This window comes from Staurois parvus, unplaced genomic scaffold, assembly GCF_062004578.1.
Source record: "Staurois parvus isolate SC_StPar_1 unplaced genomic scaffold, SC_StPar_1.0 ptg000099l, whole genome shotgun sequence".
In the NCBI taxonomy this organism is placed as follows: domain Eukaryota; kingdom Metazoa; phylum Chordata; class Amphibia; order Anura; family Ranidae; genus Staurois; species Staurois parvus.
The window spans coordinates 2,767,615-2,782,577 of NW_028317895.1; the positions used below are offsets into that span (position 1 = coordinate 2,767,615).

Sequence of the window (14,963 nt, forward strand, 5' to 3'; positions counted from 1 at the left end):
GTCAACTTCTTGATGCATCATTTTGCTAGCAAATATCAATCAGATATTACATAGATCTTTGGTTCATGGAGGAAACATAATTAAGACTAACATATGAATTAGCTAGATCATACTATGTGTTAAAAGGGGAGCTGATAGTTGACTGCATTGGAAGACATTGCTGCTGTAGACTAGAGTGAAGGGTTGCTTTTTGCCAAATAATAGAGTTTGTCTGTGAGATTACAGAGCATAAAAAATCCCTCCCACCTCTCTTTTCTGCCTGTGTGAGTCACTCTATATTCAGAGCAGTGCTTGTATGTCTGTGTAAGAGCAGGAGCTGCAGCAAGGAGTGCTGGAGCACATCGCTCCTTCTGTGCAAAGTGACTATAGCTTGGATGTGCTACCTTCTTCAAGACAATCATGGGGAAACAATACTGGCAAATTTAATAACAGGAGTATTTTCTATAAGACTCCGCAAGTCCAGTGCTCCTCTTTGTACTTTACAGGCAAGGTAAGAGCAGAACTTTGGGGTAATGTACTATATTGAATGAGCAGTTTATTTGTTGATTTATTAAATGCCACATCTGCTGAATCTAGAAAAGCCTACTGTGTTACCTGCATGAGCAGTCAGTTATGGAAACAGCTGCTGGTGCTTACTTTCTTGACTTGGATGTGACATGCTTACATTTTGGTACACTTGGTATACAAATTCCTTTAGGTTGGGTTAACAACGTATTTATATAATTTATGTTTTGATGAATCTAAGTGCATGAGAAGAACGATCCTACCTTTAAAAAAAAAAAAAATCAATGAGCGGCTCTGACGCACAAAAAAGAATTTTGCTCTGCATTGTGATTGGCCACAATTATTTTGTGGCACCTGCTAATAGTTTTTTTTTTTTTGCTGAATTTTACATCCCATTTTTGTTTCTTATTTTACAAGATCTTTTTCTTACAATTTTTTTTTATTTGTGAATTATCTAAAATAAATATTGTTTTAGTCTATTCACTGAAAAGTCTGTGATTTTTTTTTTGTAAATATCTACTGAATATTTTGGATTGGGGACCTATTCACAAGTTTCCAGTGTAGTGTGTCATTGTTAGCATGTTCATTAGTGCAACACATATTAACACATGTTATGTGTGTTACTGCATTGCCATGCTATACATTTTGAATGGCACCCAATCATAATAAAGCAGGAAAGGGCACCAGAGTGTAAGGTAATGCACTGCTGTGCAATGTGGTGTGACGTGTTGCCAAAAATACATGTCAGTTTTTATGGACAGTTTGGTGCACCGCCAGCCTATTTATGTGAATAGGCTGCCTCAACGCAATGCACATTAATGCATTAAAAAAACGCTTGCATTACCATAACACATCAGCATGACAAAGTCTGAATCTGCCCTTAATGACTTTATTAGTTAACTTTACTTAATATTAGCTTTCATTTTAATCGTAAAAGTTCCACTACAAGTTTTAAACATTAAAGTCAGCTTTTATTACAACCTATACTTGCCTGATGGAAAACATTTAATATGGATACTGTAAGATTCCAATTAATATTCCTGCTAAAACTGAACACTTGAAATACCTAAGGGAAGAAGTAAAAATGATTACTAGTTTTAATACATGTGTACAGATTAGACTTTATTTTTACTTTGTCACTTTTAAAGTATTTTTAATTTAAATCAATGGCAGAAATGGGAGACCTATTTTTAAACTGCAGCACCTATTATAACACAGTGTAACCCATCCATTAGAATGAAACATAGAAGACTGTATGGTATTTGTTCAATTCTGTTTAATGGATTGTGACATTAGCAGTTTAGTAAAGCAAACAAGCAAATCATTATGCTACAGTGCCATTGTCAAATGTGGCATTAGCCTCCTTTTGCAAAGTGCATGTCAGGTGCAGTATTGGGTTAGGGAAACTACCTCTTCTGGACCAAAAAAAGTAAGATTGTGTTGAGGTTTTTGACAGTCAGAAAAGCATTTAAGCATGAGTAGTATCCCATAGTAAACCACTGACATTGTTATGCTTTCATGAATATGGCTGTATAGGAGGTCCATTGGAAGTAATTGTAACCCCAATTTCTAATATCCTTTTAATCTGCTGTTTTCATTAAAATTATACTGGGTGATCCTGCTATTAAGGTCCTTGTTAAGGTATTTCCTGGTATGGGGTGACAACTGTTGCTTTTTGCATTGCCACCCCAGTGAAGATCACCAGCAGCTCTGCTGAAAAGCATTTTGTAGGCATGATCCACCATTATTTCTATTACGAATCCAGCCTAGGGCAATCGCGTGCAGCCAACACTTAAGCCATTGCATGTAGACAGGAGAGAAAAGGAGTACAAATATTTAAGTTTTTAAAAATGGTAATTGTTTACAATATACAGTGTTTTAGTGTGCTTTAAATTAATTTCATTCATTAAGAATGAGTCTGCATTTGGTTCAAAGTAGGTTCCCAGAGCATGACTTAAGTTTAGATGTCAAATCTGAACCCTTCTAAAGTCAATGGGAGCTGAATGTAAAAAAAAGCAATAATGGCCTTTTTCTAGGTTAATAGGTAAGGGATTGGCAAACAAATGCCATGGGGTCTGGAAACTGCCCTGGGGAATATGTACCAAAGGAAAAACATAAAAAAAAATTAAGTTTGGTGGGGAGAAGCAGTTTTAATGGTGCTTTAAGTGTAATATTAAAAATGCAAAGTTCCTTTAATCTCTTCCCTACCATGGTATAGCCGAAAGACAGCTACAGTGTGGTTGTCTAGTTCTGGGATGACGTCCATGGATGTCATTCCAGAGCATGCTCCCCTGTGCGCCCCCAGCGCCCCTGGTTATAGCTGTGTCCTATTGACACAGCTGGTCAGGTGATATATGGTAAATGGCTAATCACAGCGGCCTTTTACCACATGATCAGTTGTGTCCAATGACACAGCAGATCACAGGGCAAATACAGTTGCCGGTTATCGACTGCACTTTCCTCATGCTGTCACAACATGAGGAAAGTTCTGCCAATAACCGGCAAATGTCAGAGAAGTGCCCAGGAGTGCCGCCCACCTGTGCCACCCACCTGTGCCACCCACCTGTGCCCACCAGTGTTGCCCACCTGTACCCATCAGTGCCACCCATATGTGCCCATCAGTGCTACCCACCTGTGCCCTGCAGTGCCACCCACCTATGCCCAGCAGTGCCTCTGATCTGTGCCCACCTGTGCAACCCACCTGTGAAACCCACCTGTGCCCAGTAGTACCACCAACCCGTGCCTAGCAGTGTCACCCATTAGTGCTACCCAGCAGTGCCACCCATCAGTGCCCAGCAGTGCCACCCATCAATCCTGCCCAGCAGTGCTGCATATCAGTGCAGCATCTTCAGTGCCAGCTCATCAGTGTCACTTATCAATGCTGCCTATCAGTGCCTCCTCTCAGTGCCTATCAGTGCTGCCTATCCATGCCACCTCATCAGTGCCCATCAGTGCTGCCTATCAGTGCCCATCAGTGCTATCTATCAGTGCCCATCAGTGCTGTCTATCAGTCATCAATGCACATCAGTAAAGGAGAAAAATTACCTGTTTGCAAAATTTTATAATAGAAACAAAGAAAAACCTTTTCTTTTTTTTTTGCTCTTTTTTTGTTTATAGTGCAAAAAATAAAACATTGGTGATTAAATACCACCAAAAGAAAGCTATATTTTTGTGAAAAAAATTATAAAAATTTCATCTGGGTACAGTGTTGCATGAGCACACATTTGTCATTCAAAGTGTGACAGCACTGAAAGCTGAACATTGGCTTGGGCAGGAAGGGGGTATAAGTGCCCTGTAGGCAAGGGGTAAATAATATGCCTGAGGGATGTCCTGAACCTACCTGTGAAGTGACCAGTCTTCATGATGTATACTACCTAATGCAGGAAAACTGATATTTTCAAAGAAAATAATGTTTAAATGGTTGGCAAATGACAGCTCCTTGTCACTTACTTTTGTTTGCAGACAAAGCAGATGGGAATTTCCTTCATCTACACTAGACTCTTATCCTTGATCAGAGTCTTGTATGGATGTCAGGGGGGATCCAATGCAAAAATAAAAAAAAGGAAACAAGTGTGGGCCCCTCCTCTATTCCATACCCTGTGGATCTGGTATGAATTTTAAGACGGAACAAAACAAAAAAAACAAGTAAAAAGCCTGAAGACCTCTCCAAAATCTATACCAGACCCTAATTCAAGCATGTTGCCTGACAGGCCAGGAAAAAGGGGGATGAGAATTTGTTCCCTCTTCCTGAACCATAATGGGCTACATACTATTAACATGGTTGAAACCTTGTTAGGGGAACTCCATTGCAAAGCACCTTTCCCTCACATTAATAATAAGGGAGCCCCCAGATACCAGCCCAGTGTATGTGAATGATTGATGAGTACATAGTACCCCTACTTATTCACACAGAAAAAACTAAACAGTAAATAAAGATACTTACACAGTTTGTGACAAAACAAAAATAGTCCCATGATGTACATCTAGAGTATAATCAACCACATCATTCACTGAAGCAGATTCACTGCAATCCCAATGAAGGACTTAAGACACCCACTGAAAGACAAAAAATCATGCCTACCAACACACATGTCCAATCCCATCACTTAATCAATGGGAATTATACCTTCCAAGGCCCTGTCCCTAAAAGTAAGCAAAGGGTCGAGGTCTCCTAAGTGATGTGGTTGACCAAATATAGTCATGGCTCCTTTGTTTACATAGCTGGGGATTCCCCACAAATACATCAATCATTGGGGCTGGGTGATGTCACTGTTTGCTATGAATGAGCTGGGTGCAGGCACAGGAAGAACCTGTCATAGATAGTCGCAGTAGAAATACTGCTAAAATATATGATACTCGGCTTCTTTTGAAAGAGGAAAAGCTCCATGGTTTAAACAGATCCCTGAACATCCAAATTTCCGTCCAAGCTTGTGGTCAGATTGAACCCTGCGTTCATCCCTACTTTAATATATTAAAAGAGAAGTATGGCAAAAGTTTCTGTTGTGGGTTACAAGAGTGCACTTACGTTCATTCTCCTGTGATCCAGAGTCAGTTTATAGCAGGCTATTATCTATCAGCTGATGTCATAGAGCCCTTACAGTTTTTTTTAACATTCAGCTCCCATTGACTTCAGTAGGGTTTAGATCTGGCACCCAAATTTTAGTCATGTTCTGAGCACTGAATGAGTCAGCTTATAGGTCAGAGCGCCACTCCAGGCTAAGGAAGGATCCACCCAGCTGCCTGATTGACTTCATACGGCTGAGAGCCAAAGCCAGCTGAGCCTGCCCCCCCTCCTGCCCAGTGCTTCAGTGAGCACTGGAGGGGCAGAGCAGATTTCAGTGACTGAAAGTCACTCTTCTCCGATCTGAGCAGGCCAAGAACTGAGCCATAAGTAGGCATGTAATCACTCTCAGTTCTCAGTTTTATAGTCAATGCTGCAACATAGAGGTGAGTATGAAGGGTTTTTTTTTTGTCACCCAAAATGTCTCCTTTAAGCATTCAAGTACTGTTGCATCAGAGGCTTAACTAGTACTTTCAGGGCCCTGGTGGAAGAAACCATAAAGGGCTCCCCCGACCTCTGACTGTGGCCCTTCCCACTGATCCTGTGGCCAGGGGGCAGGAGGACATGGATAGAAGGGGTGGCATATAGAGAAACCTCAATCCCCTCAATTTTCCTCCTGCAGCCGCTGAATGCATGTGGGAGGGAAAGGAGGAGAAGCAGGTTTTCAGTGGCTGCTGGAGGAAAATGGAGGGGATTGGTTTCTATATATGCCACCCCTCCTGTCCAGGTGTACAGAGGTGATGCATGGGCCCCCTGGAGCATGGGGCTGGGTTGTATTTGTGACCTCTGTAGTTACACCTCTGGTCACATATAATACTCTATTGTCATATGGGGGGGTCATATACAGAGTATTATGGGGTATTAATACCCCCAGGGTCAGTCATAGATTGGGGGGGTCATAATATATATTTGTATATGTATATATATATATATATATATATATATATATATATATATAATTTTTAATACACTGTTGCCTCTCTGGAGGTACATGAGCTCCCTTTAGCATGGGGCTGGTTTGCAATTACAACCCCTGTAGTTATGTCCCTGGGATGAGTGGCAGTGGTGTTGGGTGGCATCGGTGGTGGGATTGGATGAGTGGAAGCCGTGGTGGTGGGGGGGAAATGAGTGGCAGTAGTGCAGCAGTGGTAGTGGGGATTGGATGAGTGGGAGCAGGGGTAGTGGTGGGGATGGGATGAGTGGCAGCGGTGGTGGGAATGGGATGAGTGGCAGCAGTGGTGGTGAGGATGGGATGATTGGCAGCAATGGTGGTGATGGGGGGATAGGATGAGTGGCAGCAGTGGTGGTGGTGGGGGGGAATGAGTGGCAGCAGTGGTGGTGGTGGGGGGATGGGATGAGTGACAGCAGTGGGGGTGGTGGGGAATGGGATGTGATGAGGGACAGCAGTAGTGGTGGTGAGGGGGGATGAGTGGTAGCAGTGGTGGGGGGTGGGATAAGCAGTAGTGGCAGGTGGATGGGATGAGTGGCAGTGGTTGTGGGGGGGTGGTATGACTGGCAGCAGTGGTGGTGGTGGGAGGGAGTGAGATGAGTGGCAGCAGTGGTGCTGGTGGGGGGATGAGTGGTAGCATTGGTGGTGGTGGTGGGGGGATGGGATGGGATCAGTGGCACAGGTGGTGGTGGGATGGGATGAGTGGCAGCAGTGGTGATTGGGGGGATGGGATAATTGGCAGTAGTGGTGGGGGGATGGGTGGCAGCAGTGGTGGTGGTGGGGGTATGGGATGAGTGGCAGTAGTGGTGGTAGGGGGGAATGGGATAAGTGGCACCGGTGGTGGTGGTGGGGGAGGAGTATCGGATTAGTGGCAGCAGTGGTGATGGGGGTATGGGATGAGTGACAGCGGTGGTGGTGGGATGGGATGAGTGACAGCGGTGGTGGTGGGATGGGATGAGTGGCAGCATTGGTGGTGGTGGTGGTTGGATGGGATGAGTGCCAGCACTGGTGGTGGTAGGAGGGAATGGGATGAGTGGCAGCAGTGTTGGTGGTGGAGGAGGGGTATGGGATGAGTGGAAACAGTGGTGGTGGGGGGATGAGTTGCAGCAGCAGAGGGGGGTTGGGATGAGTGGCAGCAGTGGTGGGGGGGTGAGTGGTAGCAGTAGTGGGGGGGAAGGGATGAGTGGCAGAAGTGGTGGTGGTGGGAGGATGGGCTGAGTGACAACGGTGGTGGGGGAATGGGATGAGTGGAAGCGGTGGTGGGGATGGTATGAATGGCAGCAGTGGTGATGGTGGGAGAATTGGATGAGTGGCAGCAGTGGAGATGGAGAGGGATGCGATGAGTGGCAGCAGTGGTAGTGATAGGGGTGAGTGGTAGCATTGGTGGTGGTAGGGGGGATGAGTGGTAGCGGTGCGGGGGATGGGAGCAGTGGCAGTGGTGGTGGTGAGGGGGATGGGATGAGTTGCAGTGATGGTTGTTGGGGCATGAGATGAGGGTCAGTGGTGGTGGTGGTAGGGGGATAGAATGAGTGGCAGTGGTGGTGGTGGGGAGATGAGATGTGTGGCAACAGTGATGGTGGTGGGGGGATGGAATGAGTGGCAGCAGTGCTGGTGGGGGGGGATGGAATGAGTGACAGCAGTGGTGTTGATGGGGGAGTGAGTAGTAGCAGTGATGGGATGAGATCAGTGGCACAGGTGGTGGGGGGGATGGGATGATTGGCAGCGGTGGCAGTGATAGGGAATGGGATGAGTGGCAGCAGTGGGGGGGGATGGGTTGAGTGGCAGCGGTGGGAAGGGATGAGTGGCAGCAGTGGTGGTGGTGGGGGGAGCTGGGATGAGCTTCTAGCTCTAAAGTCAACCATGAAAAGAGTGAGGTTTCTGGATGGGTGAGGAAGGTAAAAGCTTTGAACTTTCAGATGCCTTCCCAGAGCCCCGGAAATTAAGGTGTTCGGTATCAAATTTGGTCCTGGTGACTATGGTCATCGACATTGGGAAAGCAGGTTGGTGGATGCCAATGCTAAAGTAGCAAGCTGGAAGAAATGGAAGCTTTCCTTGAGGGAGAGGGTTGACTTGATCAAAACTTACCTGATCTCGTTCTTTTTATGTCAGCTTTGTCTGTATCTTGCTGGTATATCTCTATGCAAGGGTCTACAGCTTTTTTCTAACTGTTATGAGAAAATAGGCTGAACCTGATCAAACGTAACTTACCTGTCCAGGCGGGAGGTTGGCCTAGGAATGGTGAACCCGATAGTTTTCTTTTCTTTACTCTTTTTAAAGTACGATCTTGGTAATATGTTAGCAGAGACCCCGCCGGGATAGGTGGGTATTTTTCAATCTTGGTTTAGGCCTTTTCTGCGTTACTTGGAAGATGGCGGTCCAGTGAAATGGTGGTAGGGGGTGGGATGAGTGGTGGTGGTGAGGGGGTGGGTTGAGTAGCAGTGGTGGTGGTGGGGGGGATGGGATGAGTGGCAGCAGTGGTGGTGGTAGGGAATTATGATGGGATGAGTGACAGCAGTGGTTGTGGGGGGGATGGAATGAGTGGCAGTGGTGATGGTGGGGGGGGGGGATGGGTTGAGTGGCAGCAGTGGAGGTGGGGGGTATGGGGTGAGTGGCAGCAGTGGTGGTTGTGGGGGGCGTGGGATGAGTGGCAGCAGTGGGGGTGGTGGGGGATAGGATGAGTGGCAGCAGTGATGGTGGAGGGGATGAGTGGTAGGGTTGGTGGTGGTGGTGGGGGGATGGGATGAATGGCAGCAGTGGTGGTGGGGAGGATAGGACAAGTGGCAGCAGTGGGGGAGGGGGATAAGAATGAGTGGCAGCAGTGGTGGTGGTGTATGGGATGAGTGGCACCAGTGGTGAGGGGGGATGAGTGGTAGCGGTAGTGGGGTTGGGTGAGATGAGTGGCAGCAATGGTGGTGGTGGGGGGGATGTAATGAGTGTCAGCCGTGGTTGTGGGGAGGGGGTGAATGGTAGCAGTGATGGTGGGCGGATGGGAACAGTGGCAGTGGTGGTGGTTGGGGGATGGAATGAGTAACAGTGGTGGTGGTGGGATGGGATGAGTGGCAGTGACAGTGGTGATAAGGAGGATGGGATCAGTGTCATTCACTTGCAGATCTCTTGGTTCCCCTTCCTTGCTCAGTCTCTATCTCCTGCTTCCTTCCTTCACATGTCTCCAGTGACACCTATACCCACAGAGAGCTCCTCCCCTTCACTCTACTGGCCTGGCCTAGCTGACTTTCTCTTTCGGACTCCACCTCCTGACATGGCATCTCCATACTCTACTGAACTCAATGGGCGGATGGAGAGAATGGGTGGGGAGATCCAATGTGTGGATACTGTGTGCCTGTGAGTGTTCAGTAGATGAATCTTGGGGGGGTATCAGGCATCATGCGGCAGGCAGTGGGCAGCAGACCCCCTACAGTGACGGAACTCCAGGGCCTAGTCACAAGTGCGACTTTTGCTACCCTGGTAGTTCTGCCTCTGAGTTGTGTGGAAAATAGAAACAGGAAAATATATTGAAGTTAAGCAAACACAGATTACCATTTAGTTTAGCAGAATGGACATTAGGAATTTCAAAGCATTAAAGAAAAAAAATTTTTTTTTTTTTATACCAGGGGAGTCAAAGTTTGGACAACATAAGATGTACATTGGAGATCTTTTTGAGAAAAAAAAGGATTAACTTGCTCTTTTACAACAAGAAAATTGGTAGATTATGTACTGGACAGTAGGCTGTAAAAGGCGACATTACTGAGGCTACATTATAAAAAAAAATAGAAAAGAGTTAACATCTTTCTATAAATTCACTTTGGGGAGCTGCTCTATGTATTCCCACCTTTAGCTCATTTCTTTAGGGAAGAGTTAATGTCATTCTATAACAAAACAGTGCCGTGCTCCTGTATGTATTAACTCTGATGATTCGTATTGTAATTTTCAAACCAATTAATAAATAAATAAATATAAAAAATTAAATAAAATATCAACTGTAAACACTATATATTCTTATATATGGTGCAAGAATGAACCATCTGTTGCCTATAAGACCATATAAGATTAAAACATAATTGTGCTAGTGGTAATTAGTGAATTCTAATAGTGAGCAAAAATCAATATATATAAACGTGCTCATAAACAGTCCTCTTTCAATATAAATTGCAATGGTGCAATACCGCTCCCACAATCCAAGTGCAGTGTGGTCTTAATATGCGCTCACCTTAAGTTTTGCCTTAAATAAAGGCAAAACTAGCTGTTTGTCCTTATAGGACTGATGGACTGCTCCTCCTGTATGGGATTTTCCAAATGGCAAACAGATAGTTGTAATTAAATCTTAATCCACCTGGGGTCTCTGCAGTAAGTGTAACTGATGCTTGTCAAGAATGGATGGTTGAATAGATATCTCCCTTATTTCCCCTCCAGGGGTCTCCTTCCTCCTGTATTGATCTTTCTCCAGTATATCACGGATGGATTATATAAGGAAAAAAGAAACCATGGTGCCTTATCCTTTTTAAAGATGTGCTTTATTGCTGTATACCATTCACAATGTTGACGTTTGCAGTGAATTGAAATAGTGTCAGCATGGCCTGCAGTCTCTGCTATGCTCTCCTTGCTTGTCCGAGACAACGTTGTGACGGCAGAGCCCCTCCCCTACGCGTTGTGTCACCGGGGCAGGGGACTTTATTTTATTTTATTTATTTTTCACTTTATTAAGACAAGCAATTGGAACATTTTAGGCAATCACCAAAGTAGCTCACAAGTATATATATAAGTTTTATTAATGTCATTCTATAAACTTACATGGGGGAGCTGCTCAATGAATTCCAGCCCTTATCTCACTGACTTACACTGAAGAGTCCAGGGACTCAAAAGCCTGACCTTACTTAATCTTGCCCAATCCATTTACTCCATTGAAGACAAAGGGCTAGAGAGCATTTGCCATACATATACAGTACCTATTCAGTACTAAAGATATCTAGAGCAGTGCCTTCCCTAATATACATACACAGTGGTTTGTGTCAGAACAGGTAATTTTAAAGTGTTAGTAAACCCACAACAGTAAAATCAGTCTGTATATGCAGTACAGAATGCTTGTTATACTCACTGTGGACCCTAAAGGGTTAACCCTCTTCATTGTGTAAAAAGGCTGTTTGATCTTGTCTTCTCTGATCCTTCCCTTCTGTTACTTTCCCCAATCCATCTGCTGATAGTACAGAGCTTTAGGAGGTACCAATCAGCACCGTCCAGACAGAGGTACAGTGGTTATGCAGCCTTATAGGGCAGTCAGAGCAGAATGTAAACTCCTCCCACTAGATTAAACAATGCACAGCTGGACACTGATAGAAGTCACATGACTGTTATATACTGCTGCTGAGAAAAGGTATTTAGCAGTTTATATTTACTAAAATAATTATATTTCCATGTTCTGTGTACTGTGGGAGACCAGATATAGTGAATGAATGTATAAGTAGTGCAGCGCTAAATGATATTAACACATATGAATAACTAAGACAGACATAATGCCAATACCAGATATATATCACCACATGCTAAGCAAGTGCATATATCTCTTAAGGGATGTGGTAATAGCACATATATATAATAGACAGATATGACCCCAATGTTCAAATGGCCAGATTGTGCAATAGTCCTTAAATGAATCAACTCATGCTCAACTAGTGCATAAACCACTTATGAATGTGTGACATGCACAACACAAAACAACAAGGTGTCCTTAAATAGAAAAAATTCTTCTTGTAGGTGTGCAACCATTAAGCGACAATCCTCAGTGGCTGGGGTGCCCCCTCACCTTCCTGCCCAGGCCCCACAGGGCCAATGAGCCTTGCAGTAATGCTGTTCCAAAGGATAGATTCCTTGTTGGTAGTGGTGTTGGGACTCTCTCCTCCTCTGTAACCAAGGTCTCCCCTGAATACTCCTGCTTCTTAGGGCCAATAGCTTTCCATACACGTCCCCAGAAAGGCAAAAGGAATCCAATATAGTGTAAAACCTTTTAATTTATTAAAGTATAAAACTTGGATCTACTCTTCATAAATCGATATGTCACAGCATTGTGTCCACTACAGCATGGGTGTACTGCTTGTGTGGATGGGTCCGGGTGTACCAAGATGGTATCAAGGATATCCTGAGGAAGTCACGTGGCCAAATCGTGACGTGGATACGCCAGTAGGAGGAGCTCGAGCAGCAGCGCAACGGCGTCAATCAGGCTTTTTCCAGATATAGTGAATGCCGGATCCTGGGTTTAGTAACACTTTAAGTTCTTGGCTCTTTGGAAATTAATATGTTGACGGTTGTATATCACTGGTAAGCAGGTGGAAATGATCTTAAAGTCAAAAGGGTTTTTTACCTTAATGCATCTCCTGCATTAAAATAAAAAAGCATTCTGCTAGTTGTTCCTTCCTCCCTGCCTAAAAACTTACCTGTCACCTCTCTCAATCCAGCACTGTGTCCCTCTGAAGCAGCACTGGTCTCTCTTCCTGCACTCACAGACCACACTAAGAGCAGCAGGAACCAGCCCCATACCTCCTGAAGAGGAAGTAAGGGGCTGCTCTGTGCAATATCCTTGCATAGATCAAGAAACTACAACTTTTTTTTTTATTTCAAGGATAAAATGCAAGCCTTTAATATCATTTTAACTCATAAATACACTTTTTAAATATGGTTACAGATTCCTTAGTGCAATGTAATGAGTAAATGTATTGCGTTGAGTTAATATAGACAAATAAGCTATTCATTTTGCAGTTTACGCTTAAATGAATGCAGTGAAAGTTTACTCTACAAAGAATAGGCTATACAATGAAGCCCAAGAGTTCTTTTTTGTTTTCTTGCAGAATTGAATGAAAGAAATTAGCAAAGCTTTAACTCATTCACTAAACAGCAGGGAAATCCCATGAAAATTCCCATTCAAAGTGAACAGCCTATTTGTCTTTAGTAAATCAACCCCATTGGACAACAGTAGCACTCATTCTTCCCATGTGGCATTAGTCTGACCTCCTATGATTTAGATTTGACATTGGTCTAGTAACCCATAAGCTGCATTTCCCAAAATGAAATGTTGACATTGGTCTAGTAACCTAAAAGCTTCATTTCCCAAAATGAAATGTAATTCATATTACTGTATATAGAGACCTAACAAAAGGTTTATAGAGACCTGACCCACCAATTGTGTACCACTGATGTATCCTGTTGGGTATATCTACTGTTGTAATATCCCTTAAATTGCCAAGAACACAGGGAACTTTTAAAACTGGAAAGGAAATGCATTTTTAAATTATTGAAATGTGCTGCTTGTACACAAAAGTATTTTTTTGTCTCTTCATTATTTTGGAGTGGGAACATACAAATCTTTTAATACTCCTTAACAAAAGCAAATTTTAATGTACTATATGTTTTCACTAATGATTTATATGATGTTATTACCTAAGATGCCATTAGCTATAAGATGGCACACATTGTGCTGTAACTCACTGCTAAAACTAGGCACACACCATTGTACAAACATGCACATTCATATATTTGAGCATGCATGACTAGGTACTTAGCAAACACCTCCGTAATTACTGTCAATTAACCCAAACAACAGCTGACCGGCAACACTACCCAAAAAAAGAGAGGAGCTTTTCAGATCTGTCAACCAGGTGCATTTCCTGCAGTTTGAAGTCATCCATAGACATCTAGATTGTCATCAAGCCCTGCTGAAATCAGTAGGATCAGTAAAAAACACTAAATTTCGAAGAGTAAATAATATAATGTATCTAAAGCAAACAATTACCTATTTTCTTTGTTTTACACAAATATTTTCTAAAGAAAAATATGAGAACTTTTCTTAAAAAAAAAAAGAAAAGTGTAATGATAAATAAGTTAGAAGTCTATCAAATATTTTCTGTTCTATGCATTCTGGAATTAGGTTGATTTCTTTAAAATAAGTGTATTTTTGTAAAATGTTGTATGATTCTAAAAGAAAACATTTTTTTACAGAAAGTTAAGAAATCAGCATGAAATTTAACACTTTCTCCTACAAAAATGTATTTTATATACAGTTTGGGGCATTTGTCTTCTCTCATATCTGGCAGAATGAGACTATTTGCTGTTTTTACACTGGTTATTCGGTAATTTTATTCTATACCAACACTGTTTAAGTCCATTTATCTGTTTGGCTAGGTAATTTAGAAATCTTACTGGCAATTATACATTTGAGCTGCAATTTTCTAGGATTTTCTTTATCTTTGAGAACCAAAATTTATACTGAAATGTATGTGCCACTTTGGTTTAATGGTGGTAATTTCTTACTACTTTCCTCAATTTGAGGATTTTCCCATCATAACCTTCTGAGGTTTGGGGCATAAATTATGCCTTTCTGCATGCCTGTTACCAGAAAATTGACATTGAATTAAACTTCTGCTTTGCTCATTCAGGGTAAATTAACTGGGTCAGTTTACTTCCACTTTACTCAACTATATATACTTAACTATACTTCTCTTCCCTGTCACTCCATTCAGATGTTAGAAGTGAAGTAATACTGTTTTGTGTATGGTTTGAGTCACTACTGTCAGAGCTTACCTCCAAGTTAAGAACAACCCCTCTCTCCATGTGACAACACTGGACCAGTCACAAAGCACCAGTTTACTTAGAGTGAGGCAAATTTTCATCCATACCTGGAAGTATAGTTATTTTTTGTGGTTCCAGTGGCTGAATGGGATCAAATGTTGAATATGTTCTGCTTAAGAGGAGGCTTTAAAGCAAACTCAGCATGGGCAAATCACAAGGTTGCTTTAGATTGCCACTTTCATGATATCATAAAGTTATTGAAAATGCTGATGAATATACAGTACATTTTCCATTTAAAAGCATTAATAAACTTGTGAGACAGATTTCACTTGTGGGTTTCAGTGTTTTCTTAAAATGATATTAAAGCTTCATATTTTCTTTACAACAAACATATTA

At 42.8% G+C, this 14,963-nt stretch overlaps 1 protein-coding gene across 3 annotated transcripts in view; it reads left to right on the plus strand.

The window, feature by feature from the left end:
• The first annotated feature begins 278 nt into the window (after nucleotides 1-278).
• HRH2 (histamine receptor H2) overlaps nucleotides 279-14,963 on the plus strand; it is a 149,624-nt gene continuing 134,939 nt past the window's right edge. For all 3 annotated transcript variants that reach the window (XR_016311822.1, XM_089671108.1, XM_089671107.1), the window contains exon 1: nucleotides 279-490. The gene's annotated coding sequence lies outside the window, so the exon portion shown is untranslated. The remainder of the gene's footprint in view (nucleotides 491-14,963) is intronic.